This window comes from Uranotaenia lowii, chromosome 2 (assembly GCF_029784155.1).
Source record: "Uranotaenia lowii strain MFRU-FL chromosome 2, ASM2978415v1, whole genome shotgun sequence".
NCBI lineage: Eukaryota > Metazoa > Arthropoda > Insecta > Diptera > Culicidae > Uranotaenia > Uranotaenia lowii.
In genome coordinates, this window is record NC_073692.1 from 10,609,626 (window position 1) to 10,629,476 (window position 19,851).

The following is a 19,851-nucleotide window of genomic DNA, read 5'->3' on the forward strand; positions in this document are numbered from 1 at the left end:
TAATAGATTCAACTAGACATTCCTGGTTGACTTCTCAAACTCAACTATGAATACGGTAGATTCAACTATAATGGTATAATAGATGCAACTGTAAATAAGATTGATTCAACTACAAATGTATGATTGATCCTAGGCATTCAGCTATATGCCTATATGCTATATGCTTTACGCTTTATATAGAAAATTCAACTTTGTTCTTATGATTGATTGTGTGATACTTGTGATGCGAGTGTTACTTGAATACACATCCAAACAATACATGTACATAAGTGGAATGTGTTTTTAAAGCAATGAAAATAAACGACTGCATGAACCGACAGGTAAATTTGTAGAATTTCTATCAATAACTGATACTCTTTCCTTTTAGGTCAATTCCCGGTTACCAAATCCTGCGAACCTTGCCGCCTTCTTCTTCCGGAAGTTCTTTTGGCCGAAAATGGCCCGGAAACTTATTTAAGTGGCCCGGGCTGCTAGTGAAACAAAACTTTGCAAAACAATCCTGAACCTAGGAGGAAGTTTATTTACCGTTTTGAATGATTTTTTTAAAATTAAAATAAGATTTTGTTTGCAGGATACCTGATTAATCGGATCAAAGCCGGGCATTCGGCTCTTAAATAGAAAACGTTCCTTCCCCCCGAAAAACGGATGGCAGTGATAGCCACTTTTTGAGCTAAGCATGGACGAGTCAAAATAAAATTGCACCGAATAGAGCAAAAAACAAAACGGTCCAAAACGTGTAAAGAAAAATGTTCTTCTCTAAACTGAAAATTTGAAATTCCTTATCAAATTTCGATGAACGACTAAAGTGAATCTAGAATAACAATCTCAACTCAAAACTATGGCCAACACCTCAAAATCTTATCCCAAGTCCACAATTCTACTACGAATTATTCCAAATTTTCTAACTTGTAATAGATATTTGAAAACTGTTCTCGAAAAACACTTTAAAAAGTTATTCATTGTACATGAACTTCGGATACAGTCCTTAGTCTCGAATATCGAATTTTCAAAAAGAATATACTCATTTGGGTTGCCTGATTGCCGGATTTTATCAGAATAATTTTTCTTTATTTTCAAAATCAAAAAAAAATTTAAATTGCGTTTATCCAAATAAACAAGCTGATGTTTTTCGATGAAAAAAACATCTATTCGAGTTTTTTTTCTTCTTGATTTTTATTGAAGAATTCCTTAATTTGCTAGGATATACCCCAGTATTAAGTAAAAAATTTGAAAACGAAGGCCAGGATTTTACAAGGTTTTTAAATGAAACAGTCTGGATTTGCACTGCCCGGATGAGTGCAGAAAAATATTTGGTTTGCCTAGATTTGAATAATTTCCAATGCTCTGATTCTTCTGATTTTTTAGTCTAAATTTTTGCCTGTTAACGGATTGTGGAATCTGTATCAAATATTTTTGATTTTAAGTTCGGTTCATCATTGGGACAAAATTCTGATAGGAATCTTGGTTTTGCATTTAAAACTAAAATAAGATTAATTTTCTATGTTCGAATATCATCATTCTGGAATATTAAAAGTGAATATTTAAAATAACAAACCATTTTTACGATTTGGGTTGGAAATTTTAACTCTAAATTCTTATGCAGAATTGAATATCTTAAAAGTTCCATGCTGGTCATCCCGGGTTTGAAGAATTAGAGTTTCATCATACGAAATTTTAATTCAGTTTCACTAGCTGAATTACGAATAATCAATTGAAAAAAAAAATCAAATTGAGAATCAAAGATTCAAAATTCAAGACAGACTTCAACAGTTTTCTGTTATGGATTCTGTCTTTCTGTAAATGATTATTGGGGATTCTTGTTCTGAATTTAGATTCATAAATCGATATAAACTTAGAAATTCAAAAAAATTATTCAGGTTCAAAATGCTGAATTCAGATTTCGAATTCAAACTTAAAATTGCCCAAAACAAAACACATAAAAGGTAAAAACCACTTATATAAAAAATTACCTGAACTCATTTTCAAAATAACGTTCTTTGAAAAATCTAAATTTAATTTTTTTCACAGGATTTTAATAATAAAATGAACTTTTAATGTTGATTTATTGATGATAAAATAACTAATTCATCAGATTCAGGAAACTTCTGCTGAAAATATATTTTATTGGTTTGTTCTTTACCATTATTAATATTGTTTATAACTAGGGGAGAGTGGGATAACGTGGGCCACTCTGAATATCTCAGATGTGTGTTGAGATAAACATCTCAATGCAACTGATATCGCCGTGGCTTTGCGTAAGCATATTTTTCTATATGCTGTTGATTTAAATACGCATCATTTGCTTCTTTTGTTTAACAAGCTTTAAAAAAATTACTAAAATAATTAAACAAGCACCCGCTATTTGCATCAATGGGGAACCTAAAGTTCATAACAAAAATATGCTCATACGCTTGAAATCTAAGTCCTGTCATTTTCAAGAAGTCCACAAACGCAACCAATTTGCAAATCATAGGTTGTGGGGAATCGTGGGCCACACATCTTGGGCCGCCTATATTTTTATGTTTTTATACACATTCATATCTTAAAAAACGTTTTCCCTATCTAAAAGTTTTCTTATGCCAAATGAAAAGTTACGAAAAATATTTTGTCCGGCCTATATAAGGAATTTAACCAAAACGGTCGCGAGCCTGGTTTTTGAATCTATTCGATCATACAAAACTTTGTTTTTTATTTCTTCATCTGGAATTGCTTTAAAATAACAAAATGAATTATGAAATGACAGTTTTGGGTCAGCTCATAAAATTTGCATGTTTTTTGGTTAATTTGGATTTAGTGCCCACGATATCGAACAATATTGCATATTTTTATACAGTCAGAACTTGGAGAAAATAATTTTTTCAAAATTTAAAAAAAAATGCCTTCTGATACCTCAAAAATATAGAAACCCATAACATATTTTATTTCCATTTTATCTTTTATAATAAAGAAGTTATGGAACAATGAAAAAAGAGACATATGATTCCCCACTCTTCCATACTTCAAAATCAAAGATTTAAACTAAAATCAGAATGTAGCGAGTTTACAAGTGTTGAAAATGAATCTGATTAGAATTCCAAACAAGTTTTTCCTTCAAATGTAGCCTTCAAGATCCTTCGTTTTTTTAAAGCTTAAAAAAAACTGAACACTTTTTGGACTTATTTTTGAGAGTAATGATTTTAAATGAAGAACTAATAATATAAAAGAACTCTAACCCGAATAATCAGATACTCTTAGTATCACTTTTTTTACTATTTTTTATGTATACATTTTTAAAAAATGTTTTAGGAAAAAAATTGACACTAATCTCCCCATGAGGCAGTTCTGTGTTTACAGTTGAAATCTTCAGATTTAAAGTTGGTCGAGGATTAATCCGAAAAACAGTTGAATAAAAGCGAAATATTTTTAGAAAAACAATACTTTTTCCGTATTTTCTTATAATTGAAGGCAATGAAATGGAAGAATGATGATCTAATAATTGGAAAGGATACATCGAAACACGATATTGGTAATCCGAAAACCCGGTTTATTTCTTAAATCTGAAGAGGCCAACTCATATTTTCTTACTATGAAAATATATCCTTCCCATTTCTTTTAAAATGTCAACAAGCAAACATGCAAAAGTTTAATTAGTGTCACATAAATGAACGATTTGTTAATATTATCCAACTTAAACGGCGATTAATCTCTGGTAGCAATAGCAATAAATAAATCGTTCCAAATGTTTATAATGGGTGGGTATTTGCCATCCGTTTGAAAAATGGTAGCAAGCGATGCAAATTGCTTTGACGGTGCACCAATTTTGGAGCTTCGACCTACAGCCTACTGATCCAGTTTTGACGACGCGTTTTTGGTAGTTTTATAGTACCTGAGGCATGGCTTGCAGCCTAGAGGAATCTAGTTTATGTGTTTAAAACAAAAAAAAATTCCAATAAATCCTCCAAATCCCTCGAGGCACTGTGTTTGGCTAATCCGGTATATCTCCGGTTTTCTTTCTCGACGTTGGGACGCTGCCTGGCCACAAGGTCATCCGCAAGGCCCCCAGGATTGACAAAAATTGAGGCGGGACTAATCAAATAAAAATCGAAACTCTCCTACTCCTCAGACGATGACGGCGACTGCCACAGGTGATTGACAGTGGAAAGAGATTTGACGCGTGCTGGCTGATTAAGTATGTTAATTTTTCGTTTCCGAAGGTAGCAAGTCATCAATTGAGACACCAAACCGAACGTTGCGTCGCGTCAACGGGGTCTCAAAAATGGTGAGGTCGAAGTTTGCCTGAATGAGACGAATTATGTTTGACAGGCCGTTCGGTGGAGCCTTTGACAGGTTAACGCCTCGAATAGGTTGCATTTTTTTGATTTTTGATAATAGTTCCAACCTCCTTTCAACATCTCTAAATTGCACCGTAAGGTCGTATATGTTTAGGGACTGTCCATTTATGAGTACTTAAAAGTTATTTTGACTGTGATTTAAACAGTTTCTCCAATAAATATAATATCATACATTTATTAAATTACATTGACAAACAGAAGTGACCTAATGATACTACCATAGGGAACTTCAAATAACCTTAAACTACTAAAAAAAAATTTGTACATCACATTGATATAAATTTGTTAGATTCTAGGTGTATCTGTCGTTTCTGTGAAAATAAAAAATAATAAAATTTAAAAATCGTTTCGAAAAGAAACTGATATTTTTTTGACGTAGTTATTCCTGAACCAAACTGAAAATCAACGCTTGCAAACCGAAACATTCCACTAACGAGTCGTAGTGGAATTGTCTCCGTGAAACTTACACTCGCAGTTCCGCGTGCTTAATTAGGTGTAAAGATCACGAGTGGCTCACCACGCGCGTAAAATTAACGGCAAAGCGTTACCGATAAATATTTTACCCTTCCCTAAGTTTCCACCGATATCACTTCGAAGAAAACAAAACTGTTCAAAACAAATGTTCGATGAGCTTGAATTTCGAAATTTGTACAATATGTTCTAGCGAAAATTACACACGCGATAAACGAGATCGACTAAATTCTTCCAAGTAGCCCGATCTGCTAAGCCAAGTGAAGAGGAAGGAAAATGAAAACATGATCCACCTGGTTATGTTCAAGTCGGCCGATATGCCGGAGAGAAGTGTTATTTTTATGATAAAACGTGACAAAACGGGCTTGTGTGTTGATGATGATGTTGATAAGATTTTGATGTTAACGAACCAATTGTTTGCTTAAAACAGTTACACGACTTCAAATTTTTGGGAAAGTGGCAGAAGGTTGATATTGTTCAAGTTTAAGAGGATAAAAAGCTAGCTAATTAACTTATATTTTTTTAATACAATCAGGTGAATCTCAACAGCAGTCAAAGTAATTTGGGATTTGTTTAAGTTTTTACAAGCACACTTATTTCACTTGAGTAAATGGCGCTGAATAATGCAATAACATAAAATTGCTAAAAGAAAAGTTCAAAACTTGTTCGAAGACGCGAAATTTTATTAAATCACAATTGAAAGGTTGGTCTTACTGACAGGGCCGTAGGAAGAACCAACTCATGGGGGGGGGGGGGTTTGTGACTGATATTTTCCTATGAATTTTTTACCAACACAGCTCAAATGAAAAAAAAAAATCAAATCAAATCATGTTTATATAGGACTATTCAATTAAAAGCACTTTTAAATTAAAAGTTTTCTTATTCAATCGTTGCTTTAGAAAATTGGTCCTTAACCTAAAAGGTGAGCAAAATTCACTTTCATTTACTTGTTTATTCAGAGTCTGGTAGATCAAACTTGGTTTATTTGAACATAAAATAAGCTTTTTTAGGAGAGCCTGTAACCTTTGATGAAAATAAATCAAATTTTCGAAAAAAAAGTAAGAGATGAAATTCATCAGATAAATATTCGGATCAAATTTGCTTGATAAATTTTTGATTGCAAATTTATGATTTTAATATACAATATACCTTAGAAAATACAGCAATACTCACACATTGCGGATACCTCGTTTTTTTACCAAATACGACATATCTCATTTTTTCTTGCCGCTAGTATGTTCCATGAAAAGCGTAATTCAAATGTTATGAATCTAATGATAAAACCTCATTATACAAAATTTAACACATCACTTCCCATTACTCAAATATATTACATAAGCAGAATTTTGTCTATTGTTTTCTGAAACATAACATGTCGAATGATGATGTCCTTAGTGTGTATATAATGTTAAACAATACACCGGAAATATATAAAATTTTATGCAGATTTTTTAGGTGAAGATGTTTCTTTAACAGAAAATATGTGTATGACGTTTTCTAGCCAACTTGTTGCAACTTTAAATTTTATTTTTACTCAACTTTACGAGCGTTTATTGCAAAAATGTGCAAGTGAATTTTTAAAACTTATAAACAACATTGAAGCTTGAACTAAGTGCAACAAATTGGTGTTGTTTTCATTTGTCTCCACGCGCTTATATTTGAACACAACAAGCATATATTTGATGTGTTTTACTTATTTCCATAACAAAATCAAAATTTTTCATAAAGAATTTTGTAAATTTATAAAAACTTCATTCGTGCTTTGTTTCGAAAAAGAAAATATTTCAACAGAATTCGAAATAAGAAGAACAGACATTCAGAAATGACCTGCTAATTATTCCGATAAACAAATTTGATACACAATTAAAGCGAGTATTCAATTCGCTCTTGTGTTTCAATACCAGCTCTGTTGGAACAATTTCTATTTCTATACACAGCAGGAATGAAATTTCTATCAATTTACAACCTTCTTCGTAATACATTTTGATTTTGTGAAAGAAAAAACCAAGAATACATGGATTACTATGTTTTCCATACAAACATCCGTCCAAAAAAGAATGAAATCGTCTGCTGGGCGATAATGAACCTGATTTTCTACCCGGCACCATTTTTTTCCACAGTTGTTTTACAACAGACATTAGTTATTCTAGTTCTTCTTTTACACATCATAAAAATTGTTGTTTATTAAGTCACATCGTACGCAATCGGTTTGGAAGATTAAGCAATGATTAAGATATGTGATAATGTTGAAAAATCGATTGATGATGGGAGTAATAATATATAGATACATGTTCTTCATGAATGAACAAAAGCATTTGATACCTATTCTCATAGAAAATTGCGTGATAAACTTTATAGGAGTTTCATTTTTCTATCATCAGCTGTCATATTTATAATTTCTAACAATAGATTATCAAGTTTTTATCAGTAAGTTTCGGGGTGCCTCAAGGTTCTGTTCTTGGACCAATCTAGTTTAGCTTATACATTAATAATCTTCTCAATATCGTACAATCCACATTTTTGCTGACGAAATACAGCTTTACGCTTCTTGTAAGGGCAGACATATTCACGAATACCGAATAAGAATCACTGCGAGTGTAGGTTTTAGCACATTTCCTAACTTTGAATTTCTCTAAATAGAATAGTCTTTTCATTACGCGCAGTAACGCCACAAAAAACCATCTTTAAAACTTGGAAATGATCATATTGAACTTTATGAATTTCCTTCTACCTTCGGCCTCTGCTCAAACACAAGATAGAGTTAAGGTTGCCCTTAATTACTGTGTGGTATTTGCATACAACCTTTCTCGATATTTCAGAGGCTTAAATTGTGAAGGTATGCTCCCGATATAGATCTCGCCTGGAGATGATAGTTGAGAACGAAAGTGGACACATCGAGTGATTATTTCCTCATATGTTTATCTACGTGCCTGAACCAATAAAAAAGTTTTTAAATCATGTTGACACCAAGAAAGGGGTTTTTGAACCAAAATAACAGATTTTTACATTTTTTTTTTGGGTCATACTGTCATTAGTGAACGGCAGCTAAGCCCTATGGCACATTTAACACAGCGGATTTTCGTAGCATAAAAAAAATTCAAACCGTCTGCGAAAATTTAAATATTCGAGAATGATTTAGATGTTGGCATCGTTAACAAATAAAATAAACAGTTTCGCTCCAAGATGAGAACCTTTTGGATCACCAGATGACACATTTGCATCAAAGAGTTAGTACTCAGTTAGCCTAAACATGCTTTATGCTACACGCGTGTACACACGCATAAAATCAGTCAGTTGAAACGATTGTCAGATCTCGAGCATAGTCCAATAGAACAACCTTCCATGCCCAAAGAACTGATAAAACCAATCACACACTTTTCTTGTTGTAGATATTGAAATATCCAATAACAATCCCCTGAACGGGTCAATCTCTGTTTCTTTTCAATTCCCATTGATGATGACGACAATGATGATCAATTGGTTCCATTCCGGTTGAAACTTTGACTCGATGTAAATGAAGTCATTCGAGAACATCAACTTCTTTGTGTTTTTCGCGTTTCAAGAGAATTCAATTTGCTCAATTAATTCGATTCGATTCGCCAAACAGACGGTGGTGTTGATTGAAGGTATAGGGTGACGTGAACTAACCCACTATTTGGCGTATTGATCGGATGTCAGCATAGCTGATGATTGGCATTCGGAAACGCCTGTGTTTTTTGCGGTAAGTTTGCTTTGAATTTTTGCATATTCTTAACTGTGAGGTTAGGACCCCCGAAGGTACCTTGATTGGATGGAGATCATTCAATTCAACCAGAATCAACAACAGAAAAATAGGTTTGGCTCTGCTGTGAAGTTGTCAGAGGGAAGGTGTATCGAATTACAATCGCCGTCGTTTACCGATCCACAATACTGGGGGAAGAAGGATGTCAGATTGAAGAATTTATTATTGCTAAGTTAGAACTAGACGAAACATTCTTGAAGTGGAACCGCAAATACCTACTATAGGTAGCTTCTTGAAGTAGGTAGCTCGGCGAGGCACGAAATCTAAAAACAATAACTCAGATTTGAACAGGCGTCAGGCGGTCGTTTCGCGTGACATGGAAAGTGAAATAAAAACAATCCAAGTGACAGTTACAATATTGGAAACTTGAAATCATGGCAGATCATGGTGCTTGATTGTCGTTGAAGCGATGTGGGCGTTAGGAAGCACAATAGATTCCGGATAAACCAACGCCGGAAGAGGGGGCAGAAGGGATCCAAAACGAAAATAAAAATGTCAAGAATGTTCTTTCATTGGAACTCTAAGCGCGGATCCCCTCGTCTCTAGGCTCTTCAGTAATGTAAGCAGTTTGTGACACACAAATTTATTATCGCTGCCGTTGTCAATTCCATAATGCTCTCTCGAACCACAGACAGCTTATGTCTATGACGAAAAGGTTTCCCAGTAGTTATGAGGGGGCGAAAGACGGTGGAATTGCCAAGTGAGAAGTGGGAAAACATTCATCGCATTCAAGTGGATCTCAATGCTAAGATATTTGGGTTATTTGGCATACTTTATGGCAGTGTTGATGAGCTGTTTACATTAATATTAACGCCATCAGCATTATCTCTAAACGTCTGTCATTTTAAATGCTGTTTCCACGAGTGAAAACGAAATCATAAACAAAAACGGTACATCCATAGTTTCTTACATTGATAAAATACAAAGAATTTATTAGGTGAGAGTCGGGTAACGTGGGCCATGGAAAAACATATAAATATCTCAGCTGTGTGTTGAGATAAAAGATTTTTATTTCATTATTTTCATCCAACTTTGGTGAACTTTATTTTTTTTAATTTATTCCACAATCTTTTTAACATTTAAGAAGGAAAAAAATTCCTTGAGGTTTTATGATAATTTTACCTTAAGACGGGGTCACTAGAGGGTCACTAGAGAGTTATAAAAAATAGTTGCCAAATTTTGTGAAACATGTTTTTGGAAAATTAGGATTTAAAAACCGATTAAATTTTATTTCAGTGACACTAATTTTATTGACCGATTAGTAATCTTTTCAATTTTCGTTAGTTTATCTCAACAAAGTTTTTGAGCTACATATCTGCAAATAATTTATATTTCATTGAATCACAGGTAAATTTATGATTTTTAGAGTTTTTACGTCACAGTTTAATCTGTGAAAAGGACTACGAAAAAAAACAACCATTAAGTTTAATCGTTCCAAAAACTTAAAATAAAATTTATATCAGTAAGATCAGCCTTTCAATTGTGATTTATGAAAATTTTGCGTCTTCAAACATGTTTTTTAACTTCTGTTTTATTAGCAATTTAACGCTATAGAGTTATTCAACGCAATTCACACAAGTTATCGAAGTAGGCTTATAAAAACTTAAACAAATTCCAAATTACTTTAACTGCTGTTGAGATTTATCTGATTTTATTCAAACAGTTTCAATTAATTAGACTTTTGATCCCCTTACACCAACATTTTCTCACCTTCCCAAAAATTCGAAATCGTGTTACTGTTTTAAGCAAACAATTGGCTCGTTAACATCAAAATCTTATCAACACCATCATCTTCCACAAACAAGCCCGTTTTGTCACGTTGAATCATTAAAATAACACATCTCGCTGGCATATCGGCCGACTTGAACATAACCAGGTGGATCATGTTTTCATTTTCCTTCCTATTCACTTGGCTTAGCAGATCGGGCTACTTGGATATTGTTTTAAGTTTTCCCCGTGCCCAAATAACAAAATCAAGGTTCGTTTAACGGAGTAAAATGTTGGAAGAAAAACACAAAGAAGTCAATGTTCTCGGATGACTTCATTAACATCGAATCAAAGTTTCAATCGGAACAGAACCAATTGATCATCATTGTCGTCGTCATCCATGGGAATTGAAAAGAAACAGAGGGTGACCCGATCAGGGAATTGTTATTGAATATTTCAATATCTACAACAAGGAAAATTCCTAGGGCTTGAAAGGTTGTTTTTTTACTGTGATCGAGACAGTCGTTTCAACTGACTGATTTTATTTCTCTAAATTCAAAGACAAAATAGAAAAAAAAAATATTGTCCCCAGCAACACTGCAATTTCATGAGTTTGTAGACGTATTTTGCATAAAGTATGTTTAGACCTTTTGAATGTTAACTCGTTGAAGCAAATGTGTCATCTGGTGATCCACAAGGTTTTCATCTTGGAGCGATACTGTTTATTTTATTTTTCAACGATGCCAACATCTGAATCATTCTTTGATATCTCAATTTACGCAGACGGTTTGAAATGTTTTTTTAAGCTACGAAAATTCTCTATGTTAATTGTGACTTAGGGATCGTTCACTAATTACAGGATGACCCGTAAAACATGCAATCGGCTAAAACGGTGTATGTCTTTTAAATTTTACATATGAACGAAGTTATGGCAAAATTAGCAGATTGTCCTCCGTCGGCACAAAAATAACATATTTGACTGATTATGACTCGATCTCTGCTTTCAAGTTATTGTACCTCCAACCAGAACAGAGTATCAACTATTTAGGACATACGGAATATTTTCCAGGGAAAAGGTTGAATTTGAAGGCAGTCTTCTTTGTATATTTAGCTTTTTTTTGTCTTTATTAGCTATTCATTGCGTCAATTGTTATATAATACTTAAAAAATTTGCAGCTTTTACAGATCGTCGGCCACCTCAAGTGCTAGACATAAATTTTTTTCTTTTTTTTTTCTTTTTGTTTGTCTCCGAAACAGTCAGGTGAGACTTGTTAAAAAAAGTTTTTGGTTGGAAACCTGCCAGGTGCCCGCTCAAGACTTGCTGTCCGTAACGAAATTTTTCAAAATATCTCCTCACTAATGAGTTCAATATTTTGCGGACGATTTTACCACCGTATTTTGTTCATTTTTACGGCGAGCGTCTTTGTGACCTTGCAGAAATGAAATCAGGCCTATTTGTGAATCAGATAGACGAGCCAGTAAAACACATATTTTTTGTCACTTTCCAATCGAAATTTTTGGTTTGCGCTTGATAAAACCTGTAACATTCCCTACCTTCATGGAATGATTCTTCACTTCATGTACCGTGAAATATGAAATGAATTATTAGAACTAGCCCACCATTAGATTCTCTAGGACTCCGTGAATGATTCACCGTTTAATTTTTGGTTGAATAGTTGATTTCCAGCTGTTTTTTGGGTCTCCCACTGAGACTTTCCTGAATTTTTCGCGATCCTGCCCAAAAAATTTAGTCAGTAACCCTCTGTATTCGACGATATCTCAAAAACCACTTGACATAACGTCAGAAAAATTTGCTCATGTAAACAAAATACTAGAAAGTAGCTTCACTGAAATATTCATCAATTTCCATACATGCATGCAGAAGTTTCTCACAAGTCAAAGTATTCCATTTTTTTCGAATACACTCCTTATAAAACAAACCATATCTGGCCCGAAAAACCTTCGGAGACCACTTCATTCCGACCGAGTGTAAACGGGTACACTTGATGGTATTACAAAGAAAACACATCCATGTTTACTTATAAAATCGTTAAATTCCAAACTAAGCAAATTCAAATTAACGTAAAGTGTAACCCCGAAATTTCAATCACAGAATGCCCTGAGCATGACGCGAAAGTTCAGATCAAAGCAAGCGTGTGACATTTTACAGTCTATCGAAGTCACATCAAGTTGAGACCTTACGTTACCTAATATATTCCAAACGAGTGGAGGTTAATGCTCGTTTTCCATCTAGCATTTTAAACTGATTGAACCGTGAGGTGACAACAAACATTGAAAAAAAAAACAAAAGTTGGAACCGAAACTCTATCCGGGATAGGGTTCAAAACGGATCGGATCGCATCGGAATTCTAATTCTCACCCACAAAACGAATCATTACGATAAATTTAAACGTCGTTCGTTCGTTCGCCCGTTGATGCGATTGAATTAGCACCTAAATGAGCGCAAATAAAAACCAATTGATCGTACCTACGAGGTTGGTATTTCAATATTTTTTCTCGATTTCTCATCTAATAAGCCTCACCTGATCTGTTCTGGCTGTTGAAGGTCCACGCGAAGGCGTTATCTCGGCTCAATCATCGCAAATAATGAGTATAAACTTGAGCTAAATCGAAGCATATGTCACACAGGGAGCCCTTCTAGGTTCCTCAGGCAAGAAGTGACTTCGGTAGGGCAGAATTGAAAAAAATGGATATATGGAGTGTTGAGTCCTTCTGGTGGTTTTCGAGTGGGCTGGAAAGTTATAGACTCCATTATTTGAACCAACATGTGAAATACATTAAGTCGTGGAACAAGTGTGAGAACCTGACCTGTTCTTGTTTCGCGGAATCGAATCACCTTTTGTCACAATAATTGACTATGACGGTGAACCATTGAATTGCAATCTCAGCAACCTCTGATGACGCTTGCTAGGAATCCGTTGAAAATTCCTAGACCATTGCAAGTTTTCAATCTGAAGGCTCATGTTGCAATTTTTGTTGGGTTGCTGGAACGAAATTCAATTTCACTTTCACCCTTAACGCTGTTACATGAAAACAATCTCGTGTTAATTTCCAATCGATTAATAACAACATCGTTAATTCGACTGGCAAATGACTGACTCTTACAGACAAGAGCGTGTCGTCGGATCGATAACCCCCGTTTGCTTTTGCATGTTTCGTAATGTAACATCGATCATAGTTGGCGTAAATCACACTGTGAAGGGATCATAGCAACCGGTTCGTTACTTTTTTGCTCGCTAAATTTAGATCAGCTGAATCGGACGATTCGTGTTAGTAGTTGTTGGTGGTTTTTTTTTGCATGTTTTATTACTCACCAACAACCGACCAGCATATCTCCATGGTAATCGAGCATGGCATACTATTCGTCGGATGGTGATTGCAGGGTATCAAAATTTGCAAATTACCATCAAGTAGGAAATCCGAACCGTTCGGTCCTTCCGCAAATGGCGAGATATAAGATTGATGTTTGAAGGTTTCGGTTGCTGGTGAGCTGAACTCCATTTCCGGATGAAAACTCTCTAATGAAGCTGTATCTACTTATTGTCCTTGATTACTTAAACTACAAATTGAAACAATTTAGGTAGAGGGTCCTTAAAGTAAATATACACGGTAAATTGTACTTCATTGAACTTTGTAAATAAATACCAAAAGTTTCTTCCTAAGGTTTGCTCTCTAACGTTTGAAGGTTGATTAAAAAAATTTATGGAATTTCCGTGGATCCTGTATCTAAGGGCAACAAAACAAGCCAACTGTGATGCTTTCGGAACGGCTTCAACAATAACATAACACTGAAATCAAATCGCTGGAATTGGATTGAGAATATAGCAAGGGTTCCACCAGAGAGAGAGCAAGCGCCATTAACAACAACCACCCAAGTAACATAGATGAAGCCAGCTAGTATTAGGAAGTTTTATTATGGTTTTATGATGGCATTTTTTGTGACGGTTTTATTAAAGTCATCAAAAATGCTTTAATTCTTGATTTGACCATTTGTTTTCAGGTATTTTTAAAAACGCTAATAATGCTTTAATTAAACATAGTGTTTTAGTTGCTTTGAAAGAGTTATGTTAAAACTACATAAAACACAAAATTCCAAGCTTTTTCCAGGCTTTCTTTCGCATGTTTTATAATATCACTCAGTTCTTGATTATTAAGCGGCCATGAACTTAGTGACAGTTCTCGAAAAAGATGTCCAAACAGAACACGCTCAGATTAGATAGCACATATTTTAATTGGAATTCCCATTTTACACGTTTTTGATACGTTATGTGTGTTGGTTTTGAATTTATATGAACAGTAGGTATAAAAATCCTTGGAATTTTTAAATTACCGAAGGTTGAAAAAATGACAAAAATGACAAAAATGACAAAAATGACAAAAATGACAAAAATGACAAAAATGACAAAAATGACAAAAATGACAAAAATAAAAAAAAATTAAAAAAAAATGACAAAAATGACAAAAATGACAAAAATGACAAAAATGACAAAAATGACAAAAATGACAAAAATGACAAAAATGACAAAAATGACAAAAATGACAAAAATGACAAAAATGACAAAAATGACAAAAATGACAAAAATGACAAAAATGACAAAAATGACAAAAATGACAAAAATGACAAAAATGACAAAAATGACAAAAATGACAAAAATGACAAAAATGACAAAAATGACAAAAATGACAAAAATTACAAAAATGGCAAAAATGACAAAAATGACAAAAATGACAAAAATGACAAAAATGACAAAAATGACAAAAATGACAAAAATGACAAAAATGACAAAAATGACAAAAATGACAAAAATGACAAAAATGACAAAAATGACAAAAATGACAAAAATGACAAAAATGACAAAAATTACAAAAATGACAAAAATTTCACAAATTACCAAAATAACAAAAATGACAAAAATGACAAAAATGACAAAAATGACAAAAATGACAAAAATGACAACAATGACAAAAATAAAAAAAAATGACAAAAATAAAAAAAATGGGAAAAGTGAGAAAAATGAGAAAGGTGACAATAGTGACAAAAAAGACAAAAACGACAAACATGACAAAAATGATAGGATAGGGCCAATTAGCCAGATTTCAGCTTTATAAGAGTGATGCATAGAATACGCTTTAACTTTTTACGAAAACTAATGAAATAGTCCTAACGAAGTTTTGCTGACCATAATAAAGCTAAATTGTTACTTGGAGAGTGACTCTAAGAGTTCATGATCCACCACTAAGCAGAGGTGCAAAGCATCGCATCATTTTGTAAGCAACGTTTGATTTTTTCCCGACCACATCAAACTAACTTCATCTTCGGAAGCGTCGGCTTGCGAACATAGCACGCCGACTTTTGATTGTAAATGAACGCATCGCAATGACGCTGTGGCACGATTGGTTCAAATGACTGCATCTCTTAAGTTCATTCCGATGCTTTGCGAACAGTTCGCCTACTAATTTTAAGGCGACGTCAACCGAACGATCCGTTCGTTTGAATTTATCGGGGATAAGTTCAAAGAGCCTTATCGAGATAGGGTCGTTTGAACATTCAATTGAATGTTCACTTTTGAACGTTCAATTGAATGTTCATCTGATGCGTTCGGCAGCCTAAGGCAAGACGCCGAGCCGTGTTAGGATGGGATGGATTATCGATATGGTGCATTGCTTGCGTGTGGTGTTCGGACGTCGCTCGACGATTGAGGTTGTCGGGTGTCTTGTAGCGCGCGGATGACTAGGTAAAGAGAATGAGGCGCAGTTACAGTTTAATTTAAAAGTCCAATTTTACTGAATAAAATGCAAACCGCCCAACTACGGTTGGGCTTGTAAGAGATTGTTTATTCTTTTTCAATCCAATTTGCGGATATTGGCTGTTTGCTTTAGTTCTGAACCTAAAACTAAAGCAAACCATCAATATCCGCGAAATTTAATTTCAGGTTCAGTATGTATGATAATCTGTTTTCAGATTTCAGATTCCCATTTCAGATTCAGATTTCAGATTCAGATTTCAGATTCAAATTTCAGATTCAGATTTCAGATTCAAATTTCAGATTCAGATTTCAGATTCAAATTTCAGATTCAGATTTCAGATTCAAATTTCAGATTCAGATTTCAGATTCAGATTCAGATTTCGTAAATTTATTTTTCGGCATATCGGTGAAAAGTAGTTTTGAAATTGATAAAGATGGATAGAGAAGTGAGAAGAAAATCTACAGATGTTGAAAAGGGCGAAAGAGCATTTTTGCGAGGAAACTTATTAACGTACACCATACTTTACCCTGCAACATTTCATTATTTAGGAGAAGTAGTACCGGGATAGAGGTGGCACTACCTTAACCTATACAATGAAATCTGGTTGGTCCGAAGTCTACATGTGATGAACACGTATACTCCGGACGGGTGCCCGGACGGGTATAGGTTAAGGTAGTGCCACCTCTATCCCGGTACTACTTCTCCTAAATAATGAAATGTTGCAGGGTAAAATATGGTGTACGTTAATAAGTTTCCTAGCAAAAATGCTCTTTCGCTCTTTTCAACATCTGTAGATTTTCTTCTCACTTCTCTATCCATCTTTATCAATTTCAAAACTACTTTTCACCGATATGCCGAAAAATAAATTTACAAAATTAATTAACGGTGGTTAACTTATCTTAAAGATTCAGATTTCAGATTCAGATTTCAGGTTCAAATTTCAGATTCAGATTTCAGATTCAGATTTCAGATTTAGATTTTACATTCAGATTTCAGAATCATATTTTGATTTGGATTTCAAATTTCAGATCCTGATTCAGATATCGGATTCAGGTTTCATATTAAGTATTCAGTTTTAGAATTAAGGTTAAGATTTTGGGTTTAGATTTCAGATTCATATTTGAGGTCCTGCTTACTGAAAATTACTTTTTGTTTGGAGCCGAAGGGGTATAAGTGCAGACCCCTTTGCCACCAACCCAAACGTCATTTCCTGTACGAAGTGTTCATTCCATCGGGACGGAATAAAAAGGAATTTAATTAGCATTTGAAAAGTAAATCATGTTTGAAATATACTACCAACAGTTAATCATTTCATTGCATTTACTGATAGTTCTTGTGAACAAAATATTATCAAATTTTTCATTAATATTAATATTATATTAATATTATTCTTAATCATATGGTGTACGCCACGAATTTGGGACTCAATATATTTAAGCTCAATGTGTATAAGTATGAGATGATTGGGTTAACGTTGAAGCGCTAGTCGTAAATGTACTGTTAAACATCAACTCATAATGAGCGGAAGGCCATTTCCAATCTGAAATCTGAATCTGAAATCTAAACCTGAAATCTGAATCTGAAATCTGAATCTGAAATCTGAATCTGAAATCTGAATCTGAAATCTGAATCTGAAATCTGAATCTGAAATCTGAATCTGAAATCTGAATCTGAAATCTGAATCTGAAATCTGAATCTGAAATCTGAATCTGAAATCTGAATCTGAAATCTGATTCTGAAATCTGAATCTGAAATCTGAATCTGAAATCTGAATCTGAAATCTGAATCTGAAATCTGAATCTGAAATCTGAATCTGAAATCTGAATCTGAAATCTGAATCTGAAATCTGAATCTGAAATCTGAATCTGAAATCTGAATCTGAAATCTGAATCTGAAATCTGAATCTGAAATCTGAATCTGAAATCTGAATCTGAAATCTGAATCTGAAATCTGAATCTGAAATCTGATTCTGAAATCTGAATCTGAAATCTGAAATCTGAATCTGAAATTTGAATCTGAAATTTGAATCTGAAATCTGAATCTGAAATCTGAATCTGAAATCTGAATCTGAAATCTGAATCTGAAATCTGAATCTGAAATCTGAATCTAAAATATGAATCTGAAATCTGAATCTGAAATCTGAATAACAGTTTGCTTCTGAACGCCGTATAGATCGGACGTGTTATTGAGATAAGACTATTCCAGGTTTTTATTGTGCGCGATATCAGCTTGCTGATCTCTCCCGTTGTAGTAGTGAAAGTTACGATCATTTGGCCAAAATGGCAGACAATAAGTTATATTCTAATTCGCTAAGAATTCGTTTTACTCGTGGATCACAAGAGCCGACGGATATGCAAATATTCCGGTTTATGACAACCAAAATGGAACTATCGCCGGAGAAAGTGTTATCTATGTATAAGGATAAAACGGATCAATCAATCGTAATTAAGTTCAAATCAGAGGAGGATATGCAGAACTCGTTGAAAAATTTACCCCCGACAATAGATTTTGAATATGAAGGCCAACAGAGCACACAGGTATCTTTGTCATCCGCCAATGCAATCTTGAGGTATGTTCGTTTGTTTAATCTTCCTCCAGAAATTGAGGATCCGGAGATTGCGCAAGTTATGGGAAAGTTTGGTAAAATAATAAGGATGGTCAGAGAAAAATATGCCGAAGAAACAGGTTGGCCAATATGGAACTCGGTCCGCTCGGTATATTTGGAGGTTAAAGATAACATTGAAATTCCAGCTAACGTGTTGATCAGAAACCTACGAGCACGCGTGTTTTACGAGGGCATCATCAATAAATGTTTCTTGTGTGGTAGTGCGGAGCATCTGAAGGCGTGCTGCCCTCAGAAAAAGTCTGTGAACGAGAGAATTCAGACGGCACACATGAGTTCCTACAGTGCAGTTCTTGCTAACGGACCGAAATTGTCGAACAGCAATACAAAAGCTACAATAAAACCATCATCTAGCGCAGAGAGTGAGATCCAATTTACACCACTCAATCAAAGCACCGAGAGGATAACTTCTAAGGAACAGTCGACCGATGATAAAGCTAGTGCACAAAAAGAGACATCTGGGGCGAGATCGTCGATACACAGAAAAAAAAATGTAATGTTACGTTACAAGGAATATTGCGATTTCGAAAGCGAAAACAAAAATCCCTTGAAAAGACATGTAAAGAACACAAACAAATATTCACAGCTCAGCTCATTCATGTAACCTTACATGTATCAACATGGGTAGAAAGGAATCGGGCGTTTTCATGTAATTAAAAAGCATGTCTCATGTAAATCTCCATTCACTAAACTTCACAGTTTAAAATGTAATGATACATTACACGTGAATTGACTCATTTGTTCACGTAATTGGCATTGGCATTTATTGACAATCAATTTTATGTGTCATATCATGTAAACCAATTTACTGGTCATTTAATGCTACATAACTTACAAGTCGTTTCCAGTAAACAAATGATGGTACAAGTATGATAACATTCAACAACAAGAAATTTTACATGTCATAAAATCTGTATAAAATAACAAGCCATTGCCAGAAGCTGCATGTAATCCCATGTGTCATGTTCCGTTCGTTGTTCTGTCAAGTTGCGAAAAGTTTATTCCTTAGGAATTGGACCTGTAAACTCTGTGCTATGAAGTTAAATTTGCACCAAACTTCTTGTCTGTCAAATGCACCTTGTCCCGGCGCATACGGTACCAGTGTTTATTTTGTGGATCGTGTTATTAATTATTGCGCAATCACTAACAGCGCCGAAGTGAGAATCGTA